Source organism: Anolis sagrei, chromosome 6 (genome assembly GCF_037176765.1).
Source record: "Anolis sagrei isolate rAnoSag1 chromosome 6, rAnoSag1.mat, whole genome shotgun sequence".
NCBI classification, from domain to species: Eukaryota; Metazoa; Chordata; class Lepidosauria; order Squamata; family Dactyloidae; genus Anolis; species Anolis sagrei.
The window spans coordinates 73,716,112-73,734,868 of NC_090026.1; positions in this window are offsets into that span (position 1 = coordinate 73,716,112).

The window sequence follows — 18,757 nt, forward strand, 5'->3', positions numbered from 1 at the left end:
AGCACACTGACGTTTGTCCGCTTGTCTTCCCAGGAGATTTGCAGGATTTTCCGGAGGCAGCGCTGATGGAAACGTTCCAGGAGCTGCATGTGACGTCTGTAGACAGTCCACGTCTCACAGGCATATAGCAGGGTTGGGAGGACAATAGCTTTATAAACAAGCACCTTGGTATCCCTACGGATACCAACAACAACAACAACAACAATAATAACAATAATCTTTATTTATACTCCGCCACCATCTCCTCAAAGGGGACTCGGGGCGGCTTACATGAGGCCTAGCCCAATAGTGTATTACAACAGAATAAAACAAAAACACAGAAAAAACATCATAATAAAATTAATAAAACATAAGAATACAATAAACATTGCAAAATACAGTGATAAATACTGACCACAAGGATGGTCAAAGAAAAGATGGATGGACATCATCAACAAAGACATAAAGTACTGCCAACCTGAGACCTGAGGATGCCCAAAACAAAGCCCTGTGGATATGGCAGTCACAATGCTAATGCCTCCATTGGGAAAATAGCTTACAAAGAAGAATAAGAATAAGAATTAAATACACAGCAGGCTATTTCAAGAAGAATTGGAATTTGAAATGGGGAATTTTGCTAGCTGGAGTAATAGAAAAAAGAAAATGTAAAGAATTGAATCAAGCTCTCTTCACGATTGATCAATTAAGATAACACTTGAATCGACAACTGTTCCTGGAGGGTGGAGGTGAGAGGGAGAGGGAGGGGAGAAAAACTGTTGGACACAAGTAGGAGATAAGCATGGAATTGCAAAGGTTAAGAAAATATGTAGAACATATCACATTGAGAGAAAATGTAAGTGGAATATCATAATCTGTTTGTTCTATTTATTTATTTATTTATTTGCAACTTTTCTATTCCTCCCTTCTCACCCCGCAGGGGACTCAGGGCGGATTACAGTGTACACATATATGGCAAACATTCAATGCCAATTTTTGACATACAAACATATACAGACATACACAGAGGCTATTTAACTTTTTCTGGCCACCAGGGGAGCTGTCGCTTTCATCGTTCATTTGCGACGCTGATGAAGTACCTCCGCATTCCTCGCATGCTTCCCCGCTGGAGTGCTTCTTTATGACCTCATAAATTAGTTAATTTTAGCCTCCCCACACTTTAAGGTGGTATCTTATTTTCCTACTTGACAGATGCAACTGTCTTTCGGGTTGCAAAGGTCGACAACAGGCTACACAATTGGTTGGAAACCCACTCCAACCCGGGCTGGCTTCGAACTCATGACCTTTTGGTCAGAATGATCTTAATGCAGCTGACACTCAGCCAGCTGCGCCACAATCCCGGTGCAACCTTGAGGGATTGTTATTGAGATTTGTATCATTCTACTTGTGTTGATAATAATAATAATAATAATAATAATAATAATAATCCCAGCAATCCACGTTTCTGACTTTCTGAAGCACCCCTTTCTTCTTCGGAATAATTCCAAAATTAGTGAGATGTTACCACAAAGTTCCTTTAATTTCCATGGGTCTCCTTTAAGGAGTATGGGCAAAGTGTTTTGGATTTAGCCCAGAGTTTATGGCAGAGCTTTCCAAACTGTGTTGCAACATATTAGTGCATAGGCATATTGCACTAACATAACAAGAAATTTCTGAGTCTGTATGAAATAAACAACAAATCATATATTTTTAAAAATATAATCAAAAAGTTTTCTTGAATTATGTTGAGTCCCCATATATTGTGTAATTGCGATCTATGTATATGTACATATCTCTTATAAGGGGTTAATTTAACCTCCAATTTGCTAGTCATGAAATGATGCATATCTAAGGACCTCATCAGATGCAGAGAGAGGAGCGTCTTCTCTCTGCTGCCAGAATGGAGTGCCACGGAACCCATCACACGACCCAGGGCGATTTCCAGGGGAATTATGTGGGGTTCCATTTTGGCAGTGGAGAGGAAATGGGGTCCAGAGAAATACCTGACTCTTTATTGAAAAAACTGAAGAGGTAGCAGGAAAATACGGATCTGAGGGGGGAAACAATGTGGGAAGACAGAATATGGACCCCAATGAGAAGGAACAGAGCCTAACTGATCCCTCTGCTGTCCCACGCTTCCCCATGTTTGGAAATGTTTGGAAACCTCTGGTCTATGGAAAACATAATAATGTGTTCCCATATATTTATATTAGGGCTGGGCGGTTTCGTTTCGTTAATTCGTAATTCGTTAATAATTTGTTAATTTTTTCAATTACAAAACGATAACGAACCATTCTGGAGCGATTATTAAAAAAAACGAATTTTCAAAAACGTTTTGTAAATGCTTCGTATTTCGTTATTGTATTCTTTCGTTATTGTTTTGAGGTCGTTTCGTTATTATTTCCGCATGTCTGGGCCAGTTTTATGGTTTAATTAGTGAAAAAAAATTATAATATCACACCAACAGTCAACAACAGAGGGAGAGGGAAGCTTCAGAAGGTTTTGGAGGTTTTTTAGCGTATTTCGCGGTCGCGTCCGCCATTAACGAATCGATTCGTTATTGTTTCGGAAATCGATTCGTTAATTTTTTACCATTTACGAAATTTCGTAAATATCGAACTTTTTAAAAGGAAAATGTTGTAATTATTTTAAATATCGAAACAAAAAAACCCCAAATACTTATACTTCAGTATTACATAGAATAGTAGAATAATAGAGTTGGAAGATATCACAAGGGCCATCCAATCCATCCCCCTGCCATTTCAGGGAATGCACAATGGCTCCAGACAAATGACCAATGACCCCCTGTTTAAAACTCCATCACACTCTGAGGCAGCATATTTCACTGCCAAACAGCACTTATGGCCAGGATGTTTTTCCTAAAGTGTAGGTGGAATCTCTCTTCGCATCGTTTGAATCCATACCCTATTATCTGGAGCAGCAGAAAACAGACCTGATACGTCGCCAACATTGTATCTTTTCAAATATTTTAACATGGCTACTTGTCACCTGTTAACTTTCTTTATTTCAGGCTGAACATGCCAGCCTCCTAAGCAGCTTCTCATAGGAATTTCATCCAGACCTTTTACAATTTTGGTAACTCTTCTCTTGACACATCCCAACTAAGTCACCAGATTTGCTTTGAGCAAACATACATTGGACATGGTAACACAGTGAAAAGGGTCCATCTGTATATGTTCCACATATATACATTAATTCATTTGAAAAATTCCTACCTTTATGCCCAGCACCCAAAATAATTAATTCATTTACTAGTTACATTTTCTTCAGTCAAAGTAGTGCACATGCTTGGCTTCTGTTTATACCCTTAACAACTACATAAAATGGAAAATTTGAAAGAGATCAACCAATGAGTTTTGTGTTGCTGAATGTGCATTTCCAAGGTCCTAATGTGCATTACATGCTTTCTGATCCATAACATTATTGATGGCTTGATTGCCCATTATTGTGGCTTTGTTCCTTCAAATCAATTTTGACTCATGGTCTAATGTTGACCTTAAGGTGACCTGAAGGCTGAAGCAGTCTGACCTTTCTAAGATTTACCCAGTGGGTTTCCACAGTTGACTTGGGAACTGAATCCTGGTCTCTCCTAGTCCTAGTGCAGCATGTAAATTACTACCATATCACACGGTCTCATTTTATCTATATCATACATGTCTTGATAGTACAGAGATTTAAACACAGATCATAGAATCATAGAATCAAAGAGTTGGAAGAGACCTCATGGGCCATCCAGTCCAACCCCCTGCCAAGAAGCAGGAATATTGCATTTAAATCACCCCTGACAGATGGCCATCTAGCCTCTGTTTAAAAGCTTCCAAAGAAGCAGCCTCGACCACACTTGGACCTATATCTGTACCAAAATCTAAATGAAAAATTACAAGACAAGTATGGGTATGCATGTGGAGAAGCAGTGTTGGGTGCCTTTCACCTTCACCATGTTGTTGGTGAATTAATCATAACCCAATTGCATTATTTTTCTCTTGGTGATCAGGCATTAAAACAGAACACCTACCTCTCATGCGCTTTGCCACTCTGCTGCTGAATATGCATGCCAGGTGTGTAACACATCTCACCACGCTAAAACAGTGGATGTGGCTCTTAATGAGACATGCTGCATTATCACGGGGTGTATGTGCCCTACACCATTGGAGAAATTACACTGTTTAGCAGGTATTGCACCACCTGATATCCACCGGGAAGTAGCAACCAATAGTGAAAGGACCAAGGCAATGACATCTTCAGCCCATACCCTGTGCGGATGTCAGCCAGCATGCCAATGACTTAAATCAAGAAATAGTTTTCTAAGATCTAGAGAGACACTCGCTGGAACACCTCAGCAAGCGAGAGTCCAAAAGTGGCAGGCTAAAACCCAGAACCTCAATCAATGGCTGATACCAAACGAGAGACTCTCTCCTGGGCACACAGAAAACTGGGTGACTTGGAAAGAGCTGAACACCACGAGATGCAGAGCCACCCTTAAGAAATGGGTCTAGAAAGTCCACGACATGCGAGTGTGGAGAAGAGCAAACCACAGACTACCTATTACAATGCAACCTGAGCCCCGCCACATGCACAATACTCGACCTTCTTATAGCAACACCAGAGGCACTCCAAGTAGCCAGTTACTGGTCAAAGGACATAGAATGCCAAGTTTTCAAACTTTGTGTGTTTTTAAAAATACAATACAACTGTTTGGTTCGCTCCTGATATGATACATAAATAATAAACGAAGAATATGTTGTTGCTGTTAATGTTGTTGTTGTTATTCCATTAGTTGAAACCTACTACTTATGAACATATGCATAAACCAAAGTCCACTATGACTCACAGTTCCATTAAATGTGATTCCAAATGAAAACCGTAGATATGTTCTAACATAAGCAAACACGATGAAGCCTTCTTTCACTAGGGCTCAACCACTGCATATTGTGTTATATCCAATATGAAAAATTGACTAAGTTCTTTCTCATTTATGTGAATTGACTGAGCGAAGTAGCTGAACTGATCAGCTAAATGATATCAGGTTTAAACTGGTCTTCCAGCATATTGTACTTGTTCTTCTTTTATCCTTAGTGCTCTCTTCAATCAGGACTGACCCTATTGCAGGGCACATTTAAGCTGCTGCCTTAGGTCCCATATACAAAGGAAATGAAGAATGGAAGTTGAAAATTCTACATTATCTGCTTGGAACCTCTTTACCCCCTTCTCTTTGGTGCAGTGGAGGGCATTAACTTGTCCCCAGTTTTGAAACAAAATTCAGCCTCCGCAGTCACATTTATAAATGGAATCAGCCAAGGGAGACACCATCTATATCAGCAACAGAGTGCTTCAGGCTGTCCCTTACCACCATGCCAATTAAATTTATATGTAAGGTTCAATTTCTGTCAAGACATCACCTGCCTATCCTTTTCATCCTGCCAGGTTTTTCATCATTTGGAAAACAGTTTCCTTCCTGCAGTGATGGTGGACTGTTCATTGATATGTGTATGATTGATTAGGTTGTATTTATAGCTCTAGCGCAGAAACATGGCAGAAGATCAGGAGAAGATGGTCATTAATAATAAAGTTCATAAGAATCAGACTCAGGAGCCTCCACTAGATGAAGGAAGGAGATCACAGTCCCAAGTGTTGTAATATTATCTCCTTCTCTCTTTGTTTTAATAGTGCACTATTTCTTTCTAATTTTCACATAGCAATGCCAGCAGGGAATAAGGAGAAAAAGGAGGCAGTTTGGAGTCAAGACATTTTCCTGTATGAAGTGAAGAACAAAAAAGTGTTATCCCCATACATTCCACCTAGAGAAACCAATCTTAGGCTCAATCTACACTGCCCTATATCCCAGGATCTGATCACAGATTATCTGTTTTTTTTTGTCGTGTCAGGAGCGACCTGAGAAACTGCAAGTTGCTTCTGGTGTGAGAGAATTGGCCGCCTGCAAGGACATTGCCCAGGGGACGCCCGGATGATTTGATGTTTTACCATCCTTGTGGGAGGCTTCTATTATATCCCCGCATGAAGAGCTGGAGCCGATAGAGGGAGCTCATTCGCCTCTCCCCGGATTCGAACCTGCGACCTGTCGGTCTTCAGTCCTGCCGGCACAAGGGTTTAACCCACTACGCCACCGGGGGCTCTGTTTTTCCTAGATTATCTGAAAGTGTAGACTATCTGGCAGTGTAGACTCATATAATCCAGTCAAAGCACGCAATCTGGGATCAGATTCTGGGATATAAGGTAGTGCAGATCCAGCCAGACTGAAAGAAGCTGGATAGCTAGGAGTGGCAGGGAAGACTCCAAGGCACACAGCTGTCCTCTCCTTGTGGATTTCCAAGGTAGTTTCCCAGTCTGATTAATGACAGAGGCAGCCAGGACAGATTTTTCTTCTTATACTGAACAGTGTATATTCCTGCCTGTTGGAAGGCTGCCTTGAGTCCCCTCTGGATCTACCTATATAAATATGGTAAACAAACAAACAAACAATGCAGAATCAAGTTTGTAGGTTTTTTGGGCTGTATGGCCAGATTCTAGAAGCATTCTCTCCTGACATTTTGCAGGCATCCTCAGAGGTTGTGAGGTATGTTGGAAACTAGGAAATTTGGGTTTATATATCTGTGGAATGTCCAGGGTGGGAGAAAGAGCTCTTGTCTGTTGGAGCTAGGTGTGAATGTTTCAGTTGGCCACCTTGATTAGCATTTGATGGCCTGGCAGTTTTTTGGTGTGGCTTGTTAGTGTCTGGGGGAATCTTTTGTTGAGAGGTGATTAGCTGTCCCTGATTGTTTCCTCTCTGGAGTTGCCATGTGTTTGTTATTTCACTGTTATAATTATTATATTTTATTTTGTTGTATGTGGGGGCATCAAATCATTGCCGGCTGTAAGCCGCTCTGAGTCCCCCTCTAGGGGTTGAGAAGGGCCGGGTATACATATTTGAAATAAATAAATAAATAAGGTCAACATTCCTTTTTTTTTAAATCAGGAGAAGCATAATATAAAAAAACCAAGAGATCTCTTGCCCTGCCAAAAGTCCCTTACATTAAAAGAGATGGACACAGTTTAAAACCACTTATTTCCATGAGATCCTATTCTTCTGCCCCAAACTCTATAGGATACAAGAGACTGTTGATGGTTGGGCAATGAAACAGGATGGGAAACTTTTGATGGTTCCCATCCTACCTGCTTTTCAGTTGTAAACATAGGAGTAAAGTGCGGTAAGAGATTGGAGCTAGCCTGTGTTCAGAGTTCCCTTTCAGGACACTTCTGCCTCTTTTCAACCACAGAGGGATATGCATGACAGCCAGAAGTAGTTTAACTCATGTGATGAGCTCAGTGCCTCTCCATGCTTGAAAAGAGGCTGAAGTGTCCTACAACTGGGAAATTTCTCAGTGTGATAAGGTGGGATCCCAGTATCTTCACAGTCATGTTTGGTAAGAATGTGGGAGAGAGTGCTTTTGATAGCTGCTCCCAGTGGAACTTCCTTATAAGAAAGGTTGGTCTGCATCCTTTTTTCTGACTTTTTATTCCAGAAATCTTTCCAAAATTGATTGGTGTTTTAAGAAGTGGCATATGGTTTGAGTGTTGGACTGGGACTCTAAAGACCAGAGTTCAAATCTCTGCTCAGCTTGGAAAATGGGTGACCCTGGGCAAGACACACACTTTCAGCCCTAAAATTCCTGTGATAGGTTATCCTTAGGGTTGCCATCACTCAGAAATTATATAAACTCACATAATACGCACACATATTGCTTTTATTCTTTGTTTGAAAATATTTCAAGGGCCTTCTTGGTGGTGGCCCCCCACCTGTGGAACTCACTCCCCAGCAAAATTAGGTCAGCAACATCCCTCCTCGCCTTCAGGAGGAAATGGAAAACGTGGTTATGGGACCAGGCCTTTAGGTAGCTGGCAGAAAATTGACAATGGTAATAATGATAATGTTATGGAAAATGGACTATGGACAGGCTTTCGATTGTGTTGTGCTCACTGAATTTGTTTCTACATAAGGCTAGACAGCCAGTATTATTGCACTTTTCATTACTGTACTTTTTATTTTAAAACCAATTTTGAAATCAATTTACTGTGTTTTTATATGTATTACGGTATGTGTTATTTATATGTAATAGCAATTGTGCCGGATGTAAGCTGTCCTGAGTCTCCCCTCGGGAATTGAGAAGGATGGGGTACAAATATTTTAAATAAATAAATAAATAATTTAATATTGTTCTTAGTCTAATACTATTGCAATCTCCTCTTATGGTTATTTTTTTACCCATATGTATCTTTATGTTAATACTCCCAATTTCATAAATTGCCCTGAGTCCCAGGATATAAATTGATGGATGCATGTGTACCTATGTAGTAACACAGAGTTTAAACTATCTGTTTGCAGAAAGATTGTTTATGTGAGGGTGGTAAAGAAGGAATGATATTCAATCCTGCTAGAGGAGAGGATTGTACGAAGTCCCAGCTATACAAAAATCTTCCATTGAAAGGAGCCTCTATAAATAGATCAATTGATCTGTTTATTGATTAGTCCACTGACCATATCAACAATAAAAAACCAAAATACACAGACAAATAGACACTAAGCACTATCCTAAAACCTCATAGCTAATGTAATAGCTAATAAAAATAAATTAAAGCACAATAAAACTTGATTAAACAATAAGTAAACATAAAGATTTTCCCCTGACATCAAGTCTAGTCATGTCTGACTCTGGGGAGTGGTGCTTATCTCTATGTCTAAACCAAAGAGCTGGCATTGTCTGTAGACACCTCCAAGGTCATATGGCTGAAGCGGGACCTATTGATCTACTCCATTGTTGAACTGCTAGGTTGGCAGGAGCTGGGCTAACAGTGGGAGCTCACCCCACTCCCCAGATTTGAACCGCCAACCTTTTGGTCAGCAAGTCTAGCAGCTCAGTGATTTAACCTACTGCGTCACCAGGGCCCCCAATAAGTTTAGTAAAATGAGATTAAATTACAAGATGAAAGCACGGGGAGTAGAGTGTTGAGTGTAAAAGAATTTAGATAAGTTCATTGCCATGACAAAGGACCCCATTTTGTGAGATAAAGAATATCACCAAAAAGGCCCATGGATTCTCCCCACATCGAGGCAAATCCATGGGCTCTTGGCAGGGGGCGCAGAGAAGCCGCAGCTCCATTCCTGCATTACCTTGCCCCTCATCCCATGGGGGAAGCATCGCCACCTAGCTTCCCCCCATTGCTGGCAAGGCAACATGGGAAGGTTCCTGTGTTGCCACAGTGAGAGTGTATTCTGCTTACCTCTCCATTTTGGGCATTGAGCCCAACCAGAAGTCCCTGTGCATCATGTGATGGCCCTCATGCTGAAAATGTAAGGGAAGCAACGTACGGCGGGCAAATCAACCCATGTGATGAGGTAGAAAGAGATCTCTCAGGTGGGCAGTTTTATAAGAAATCTGGCTATGTAGCAGACTAAATGTATTTAAGAACACAGAAATGCTGGACCACTCTAACAACCACCATGTCATAGAGAAGCCATTGAAATCCACAACCATGTGGACGATTTAAACAGAAAGTGGGAAACCATGAAAATGAACAAAATCTGGCTACCAGTATTCAAAAATTCCAAAATCAGGACAGTAAATAAAGAACAATACTCAGAAAACAGGGGAATTCCAAACAGGAAACAATCAGGGCGCTAACACCTCCCAAGAAAAGATTCCCCCAGACAGGAAGTAGGGAGGCTTTGAAGCTGCAAGGCTATTCAGTGCTTAGCAAGCTAGTGAATTGCAACATTCACACTTGCCTCAAACAGACAAGAGTATGGAATGATTTCCTGCTTTTGTGTATTGCACCCTAGATGTTTCACAACTCCCAAACTCCATGTTGTCAGCAGGAAAATGTATAATCAATGAATCAAAACAGAGTAATGTTCTTTAGTATATTATAAGCTCAGGTAAATTTACTAGAGGCAAACATATGGACCCTATATCTATCTATCTACCAGGGATCAAGAGCTTGCATACCATGAGCCAGAAATAGTTCACAATATCTTTGGATCTGGACAACTGCTTTCTCTCATAATCTCCCCATATCCAGCAATTATACTTACAACGGCAGAGAGCATTGGGATTGGGTTTTTCACAACTAGGAAAGTAAGGGCTTACCCATCCTGTCACGCTGCAATCACTAAACATTACACATGTATCTGGCAATTTGACTTGAGGCGGGATTGTTCCCATAGAGATCACTGGGAATTTTCATGAATACAAACAGACACTAAGGAGGAGATATGTGAGGTGAGTGAAAGGGGAAGAGAAACAATTTGGGGAGGGGGTGGGGAAGAGAAGGGATGGTCAATGAATTAGATGTGTGCTTGTTTGCTCACATGGAGGAATGGAGGAAGAAATGGAAAATCAATAATATTTATTTATTTATTTTATTTACTATACTTGTATACCACCTTTCTCAGCCTATCGGCAACTCAAAGCGGTTTTAGGGTTAGGGTTAGGAGCATCATATATGGAGCATCATATATTCATTTGGCTTGTTTGATTAAAAAAAGGTTCAAAACTTGTTTCAGATGTAGGGTGGTTCGATTTGGAAGTCAATTCCGATTTTCACAGAAAAAAAATTCAAAACTTTTTGAAACTTCTGAGACTTCTGAATCCTTCATTAATGGTTTGAGAGTGTTATTTCCTGTTTCATTGGGTGGTCTTTACTTTGAAAGTAGTTGTTTTACTCCAGAAGGGGGGGAGGAGCAAAGGAAAGAAATTCATCCAGTGTGGTTTATAACGCTTCCCAGGCTCCAGACCAGAAGCGAGGGGAGAAGAAAGGCAGGGAATTCATCCAGTCTGGTTTAAACCACTTCCCAAGCTTGAGATCAGAAGTAAGGGGAGAGGAAAGGCCAGGGAATCCATCCAATCTGGTTTAAAATGCTTCCCAGGCTTGAGACCAGAAGCGGGGAAAAGCTGAATCGTTTCCGACTCTCTTACTGCTTTGTAACAAAAATGGCGGAAAAAGCTTCAGAAGGGCAAAAGGACTTCCGGTTTCCTTAAAAACTTCGAAAACACTTCAAAAAGCAAATCTTTCCGAATTTATTCTGAATTACGAAGATTCCGACTGAACCTAACCATGCCTAATATTCATGTATACATGTAGGCATATGTGACATAGGGATGTGGCTGGTAAATTATTCTCTGAAGTCTGGCACAGCCCATAGAGGAAGCCATTTTGAAAGTACAGTTTGCTTCATTTGGAGACAAGAGTTAAAAGAAACTTACTGAACTGCAAGCTGTCCTATTGCCAGGAAGATCATTTTCTTTACATTCAAAAGAGGCAACCTGATCGTTTTTTTCAACCTGAATGTAGTTTAATCTCCAGTCACCTTGTAGTTAAGGGTGCTTTGTATATACATTATTTAAAAGATCTGCGCACCAGACTGCAGCATAGCTTTGGATTTATAATGCAGGAAAAAGCTCAGAAGGACACTAAGATTCTTCTTCTGATCATCAAACTGGGCAATTAAAGAATGAAATATTTTTACTGTTAAGTGGAGCGGAGCTGAGAGAAATCTCAACTGGGTGGTTTATATGCCTCCCTCTTTATTTATCATATCAGAAGCAAATTGAGAATACAGTTATAATGCATACAAAAACCACAAAGTTAAAAGCTTGGCATTGTACTAAATTTCCTTTACCAGAAACTGGCCACTTGGAGTGCCTCTGGTGTGGCTGCAAAAAGGTCATCCACTGTACATGTGGCACGGCTCAGGATGTATTGTAGTAAGTGGTCTATGATTTGCTCTTTTCCACACTTGCATGTCATGGACTCCACTTTGTAGCCCCATTTCTAAAGGTTAGTTCTGCACCTTGTGGTACCATAGTACAGTCTTTTCAGTGCCTTCCAAGTTACCCATCTTCTGTGTGCCCAGGGGGGAGTTTCTCATCCGGTCTCAGCCGTTGATTGAGGTTCAGAGTTTTAGCCTGCCACTTTTGGACTCTTGCTTACTAAGGTGTTCCTGCAAGTATCTATGTAGACCTTAGAAAGCTATTTCTTGATTTAAGGTGTTGGTTTTCTGGCTGATAGCTGAACAGAGGATGGGCCGGAGATATCAATGTCAAGGTCCTTTCATTACAGGCTGCTACTTCCCGGTGGATGTCAGGTGGTGTAATACCAGCTAAACAGTATAATTTCTCCAGTCATGTAGGGTGTAGACATACTGTGATAATGCAGCATGTCTCATTAAGAGCTACATCTGATACAAAAACAACCTGTGCGCTGCTTCAGCGAATGCTATCACAGCCTTTCAAAAATCCCATTAGTGGTTAAAACAGCTCTGTTTGCACTTCCTCACCTGTTGCAGAACTCAAGCTCCAATGCCATAGCACTTGCTGCAATATTACAATGCATCTTGTGTGTTAATAGCAACATAATTTAAAGCAAGACAGAGTTTGCACATCAATTGCCTTTAATCTAGAACTGAATTCTATGCCTCAAAGGCTGGATGCCTCAAAGACTGGAATCCTGGCCTTTGGCTGCCAAACAACTGAAGCAAGTTATTCTTGTTGAAAAGGGTTGTGCGTAAATATAATTTAATTTGAAATGAGCCATTAGTACCACTCACATAGTTATCTCGTGAGACAGATTTTGCTTAAAACAAATAGTATTCCTTATGACTTTCAGAAAAACAAGCTAAACAACTTGACAGAACTCAAACATATAGGCACTGCTTGATGTTGTTGTGTGCCGTCAAGTCACCCAGTGCATTTCAATGGCTCAGTGGGAAATCTATCTGTGGTTTCCGGGGTCATTGTCCAAAGCTTAAACTGCTACACTATATTTTATCTTTGAGTCATTTTGGGTTCTACTTTGAGAGAAAAGGGGCACAATAACTTATTAACTAAATATACCAAACAGGCTCTTGATTGGTTCGTACTGCCTGCTTAATACCAGGGATAAATAAGTGGGAACTTTTGAATCTGGATTAATATTTGTAGAGAAGGAAATCTGGAGGCCTCCATCATTTCACCCTAATGCTTTGTGTTGTATTTATACATTTTAAAATGGTGCAATGGAAACATAATTGATTCTAATTTTGCTTTATTGATCATAATATTAAACCAACTGAAACATCTGCTGTTATGGTCTACAGAAACCGCTATAACCAAGGAGAGTATGTTGAGTGATACAGGATATGGAGCTAATTAAATGTATGTTTGACTGAAAGATAAGCGGAGGAAAAAAAAGAATTTACTAACATTTGCAAAGTTCAGATGTGGGCAGAAGCGAAAGTGACAGATTTATTCATTCCTGTTTCAGACAGACGATTCACAGTATTGGCCTTCTAAAGATATTGTAGGTAAATCATCGAATCATAGAGTTGGAAGAGACCTCATGGGCCATCCAGTCCAACCCCCTGCCAAGAAGCAGGAATATTGCATTCAAAGCAGCCCTGACAGATGGCCATCCAGCCTCTGTTTAAAAGCCTCCAAAGAAGGAGTCTCCACCACACTCTGGGGCAGAGAGTTCCACTGCTGAATGGCTCTCACAGTCAGGAAGTTCTTCCTAATGTTCAGATTGAATCTCCTTTCTTGTAGTTTGAAGCCATTGTACCATGTCCTAGTCTCCAGGGCAGCATAAAACAAGCTTTCTCCCTCCTTCCTGTGACTTCCTCTCACATATTCATACATAGCTATCATATCTCCTCTCAGCCTTCTCTTCTTCAGGCTAAACTTGCCCAGCTCTTTAAGCCACTCTTCATAGGGCTTGTTCTCCGGACCCTTTATCATTTTAGTTGCCCTCCTCTGGACACATTCCAGCTTGTCAATATCTCTCTTGAATTGTGGTGCCGAGAATTGAACACAATATTCCAGGTGTGGTCTAACCAAGGCAAAATAGAGAGGTAGCATTACTTCCCTAGATCTAGACACTATTCTCCTATTGATGCAGGCCAAAATCCCATTGACATTTTTTGCCGCCACATGACTTTGTTGGCTCATGTTTAACTTGCTGTCCACGAGGACTCCAAGATCTTTTTCACATGTACTGCTCTTGAGCTAGGCGTCCCCCATTCTGTATATTGCATTCAAAGCAGCCTTGACAGATGGCCATCCAGCCTCTGTTTAAAAGCCTCCAAAGAAGGAGTCTCCACCACACTCTGGGGTTCCACTGCTGAACGGCTCTCACAGTCAGGAAGTTCTTCCTAACGTTCAGATATTCTGTATTTCCTTCGTGGATTTATTACAATATAAAAAGAGACAGAAAAACAATGGGGAAACACAGGAGCACTACAAATGGAAGAAAGTGATGTTTGGATTTCTTGTTCACTTCTGTGAATGGATCAAGGCATTTGTAGGATAAAATCTTAATTTGGAAACAGTGGGAGATAAAGCTAAAACTCTTATAGTTTATCTCCCCCACATGGTTCTTTCATTCAACTTTTTCCCCTTGTGGCTATGCAGAACAGATTGAAATTTATTCACTACATGGCGTATGGGTGTGGGGGAGGCAATAATAAAAAAGTTGGAATGAATTCAAGACAGTGAAAACTCTGCTGTCTCATATAGGGGAAATCTCCAAGCTTTAACCCATGTTGATTCTAAAACTGACTAGTGGAAACAGCTTAGTGAGCTATAGAAAATTTGGCCCTGCAGATGTTATAGTCTATATTTCAAAAAGTCTAGTAGCCTTGGTCATGTTGCCTGAGACTTCTGGAAGCCGAAGAGAGGGCCAAAGTTGAATTGTATTGGCCATGTTGGCAGCAAAATTCTGTAGTGAAATTTTTGCAAATTCCCAAAAAGTAGCTTTCCTACATTCTACTTCCAATTATAGCCATTTCATTTGGTCTTGGAAGCAAAGCAGGATAAGCCTTAGTTAGTACTTAGATGTGAGCCTGCCAACAAATACCAGGCTATTTTTCAAAAGAAGGAATTGGCAAAACACCAATTCCTTGTCTAAGAAAATTCTTTGAAATTCTTGAGATCACTATAAGTCATTGGGTGCTTTTAAGGTACACATATACACGGAAGACTCAGGCCTAAAAAGTGAAGCTCTTTGGCATTTGGATTCATCCACAGCTCCTCAAATCCATTTTTAACTTCAAAATGCATTCTTCACTTCACATCAACTCAGTAGGCTGGAACAGGATAAGATCAATACATGTGATTCTAGAACAGTGGTTCTCAAACTGGGGTCCCCAGATGTTTTTGGTCTACAATTCCCAGAAATCCTAACAGCTGGTAAACTGGCAGGGATTTCTGGGAGTTGTAGGCCAAAAACATCTGGGACCCAAGGTTGAGAAGCACTGTACTAGAAGGTTTAGTAGACTACAAGCTGAACCTGAGTCCACAGCGTAATATCACAGCTAAAAATGTCAATGACATTCTAGACTGCATCAATAGGAACATGGGCTCTAGATCAAGGGAAGTCATAGTGCCACTCTATCCTGCTTTGATCAGGCCTCACTTGGAATACTGTGTCAAGCTCTGGGCATCACAATTCAAGAAGGACTTTGACAACCTGGAATAACCAGAGAAGGGTGATCAAAATGGTAAAGGGGTTGGAAATAGTTCCTTATGAGATACATCTTAGGGAAGTGGGTATGTTTAGCCTGGAGAATTAGCAGTCAACATGATAGCTATGTTTTAAAATTAGAAAGAATGCCATATTGAACATGGCGCAAGCTTGTTTTCTGTTGCTCCAGAGACTAGAGCAGTGGTTATCAAACTGTGGGTCCCCAGGTGTTTTGGCCTACAACTCCCAGAAATCCCAGTTAGTTTACTAGCTGTTGTGATTTCTGGGAGTTGAAGGCCAAAATATCTGGGGACCCACAGGTTGAGAACCACTGGATTAGGGCATGGAGAAATGGATTTTAAACTATAGGAAAAAAGATTCCACCTAAACATTTAAGAAGAACTTCCAGATGGCAAAAGCTGTTATGCGGCCTCAGAGTATGCTGAAGTTTCCTTTTATGGCTTTTTTAATAAAGAGGTTGGATGCCTATCTATCTATTGGGAGTACTTTTATTGTGCGTTCTTGCATGGCAGAGGTTGCAACTAAATGGCCCTTCCAACTGTGTTTCTATAATTTCTATTAAAACGGTAAGAGTCAGCAAGAGACATCTCCTTATGATTTGAGGGCCACAACACATTACATTTCATATCCCAGTGTTATAGATGTCCTCCTTCCCTTTTCCTCTCTCTTTTTCCTCTCTGTCTTTCTGCCTGTGTAAAAGAAACATGAATGTTAGAATACTCCTGACTGTGTTTGCAGAGGCTGCTGGATAGTTAATGATTTTAATATTTCCAAATAAGTTCATTTATTTTATTTTCTAAAAAATACAGCACGTCACGGATGTGTTACTGATTAGATCACACAATTCTCCGGGCTTAAAAATAATAATTGTCAAATTAGCACTGCCACCTGCTACTCTTTCCCATCCTCCTAATTATTACTCATCTGTCATCTTTGAATTGTCTGTTGCTTGACAGTTATCCCAGGAAAGATGACTCAAGACTTCCAGGCTTTAAAGGTCTTTCCACCCTTCTTTATTCAATGGCAATGTTATAAGATAAAAACCCATAACAAGACAGCATGTTCAGAGATCAGATAAATGCAATGTTATCCTTGCTTTCATCCTCAATCAACTTAACTTTGTAATCTTTTATCAGTGGAGGGAAAATAGTAGGAAAAGTGAAAAGGCCAAGCAGTAGATAAGGATATGTGCATGGCATTGAAAGCCATGAAGACAGACCACAACTACATTTCAGTGTGCATCTTATAAAACCACTTGTCCTCTAAACTGTGGGGAACATTTATTTGTATATCTTGGAGTTAGTGGAGAGATAAATGGAGAGAGGGATTATTCCATGTTACGCTCTCCTCTATGGGCCCTTCTACACTGCCCTTTTATCCCAGGATCTGATCCCAGATTATCTGTTTATCCCAGCTTATCTGGCAATGGGGACTCATATATTCCAGTTTAAAGCAGATAATCTGGGATCAGACCCTGGAATAAAGGACAGTGTGGAAGGGCCCTAAGTCTAATTGAGCCTGGTTTTCAAAATGTCTCTGTTTATTACATTGGCATTTCACCCCACATCCAGTGAGCCTTGAGTGATGTACATAGTCCTCTTTTCATTTTATCTTCATAATAACACTGTGAAGTACGTTGGACCAAGGTTAGCCTGTGAGCTTCACTATGAAATGTTGATTTGTCACTACAATGCTGTGCTATGCGGATGAATTACCCTTGTTTCAGTTCACTATACTCTGGTAATCCTTAGCATAGACTATGGAAATATATAGTCCTTAAGGAATATGGGTTAGAGTGGCAATGAATAGAAAATATAGTTCTAGACTCACTAACCAGGCTTGAAGCTTGGAAAGGGGCCATAGAGGTTGAACCAATCCACATGTTCCATTGTTAGATTGCCTTCTTGGCTGGTCACCATCAATATATTCAGGTGTAAGGTTGCCAGTTCAGAATAGTCCCAGGCCCAGAGGTCTCCAGGTCAAAGACCTAAGGACAGCATCTGCAATAACATTAAGCATTCTGCATTGAGTACCTACCAATCACAGTTGTTCCCAATGTGTCATTCAAGCATACACACATAACATATTTTTGGTTTGGAAATGAAGATAGAAATCTTAGCTAAAGGGGCTGTTCCTAGAGCAAGGTGCAACAAGAATGTTCCTCCTAAGGGTGCATCCAGACAGCCCCTTTATTGCAGTAACTCTCACAATAAAGAAGGGGCTGTCCACATGATGTCCTGGACAATCCCAAATTAATTCCCCACAAACCAGGAAAACCCTGGTTTGCGGTTAATTAATTGGATAGTAGATTCATTTCGCACCTTCTTGGAAGGCACGGGTTAAACCCACTACTTCCGGTGTGTGGACTGTAGTCCAGACACCATTCTCACAGTTTTCTGGACTAAACTGTGGGAATACCCAGCCCCTCCCCCACAGCCCCCAACCCCCTTCAAAAAGTAAGGAAAATTACCCAGCCTCTAGTAGACTGTAATCGGAGCTCTCCCTGTACATAAAAATAATGTGCCAGGACAGTGGGGGGGGGGGGGGGGGGTTGCTCCCCCCCACACTCTCCTGGTGTGTCATTTCTATGCACTGGGAGAGCTCCGGCTACTGGAAGCCGGGAAAGTTTTCCTTACTTTTCAAAGGGGTTTGGAGGCTTTGGGGAAGGGTGTTATGTCCTCCAGATGTTCTTGTGGGCCAGTCCCATGAGAGCATCTGGACACCCACCCCAGAAAGCACGTGCTTTCTGGGATGTGTGTAGACAGGCCCCCAGGAACATCCATGCTTTTAAAACATGGATGGTTCTGGGATAAAGGCCTGTCTGGAACTGCCCTTACTTACTTGAAAAGATGCAACAAGGAACATTTAATTTAACCTACTGCTTTGACCACATAATGAGAAGACAGGAAAGCTTAGAGAAGGCAATTGTGCTGGGGAAAATGGAAGGAAAAAGGAAGAGGGGCTGACCAAGGGCTGGAGGGATGGTATACTTGAAGTGACTGGCTTGACTCTGAAGGAGTTGGGGGTGGTGACGGCCGACAGGGAGCTCTGGCGTGGCTGGTCCATGAGGTCAGTCAGAAGTGACTGAACGAATAAACAACAACAACAACCTGCTTTGAGCCAAAATGTGCAAGTAGAGTTAAGCAGAGGATCCAAGGGGAAGAGGGATGCTAATGAAGAAAGCACAGTTTTTGCAAGTTGCAAAATTTCCTGTTCTACTAACTGGCTTGGGGATCTGCACATAGGCTTT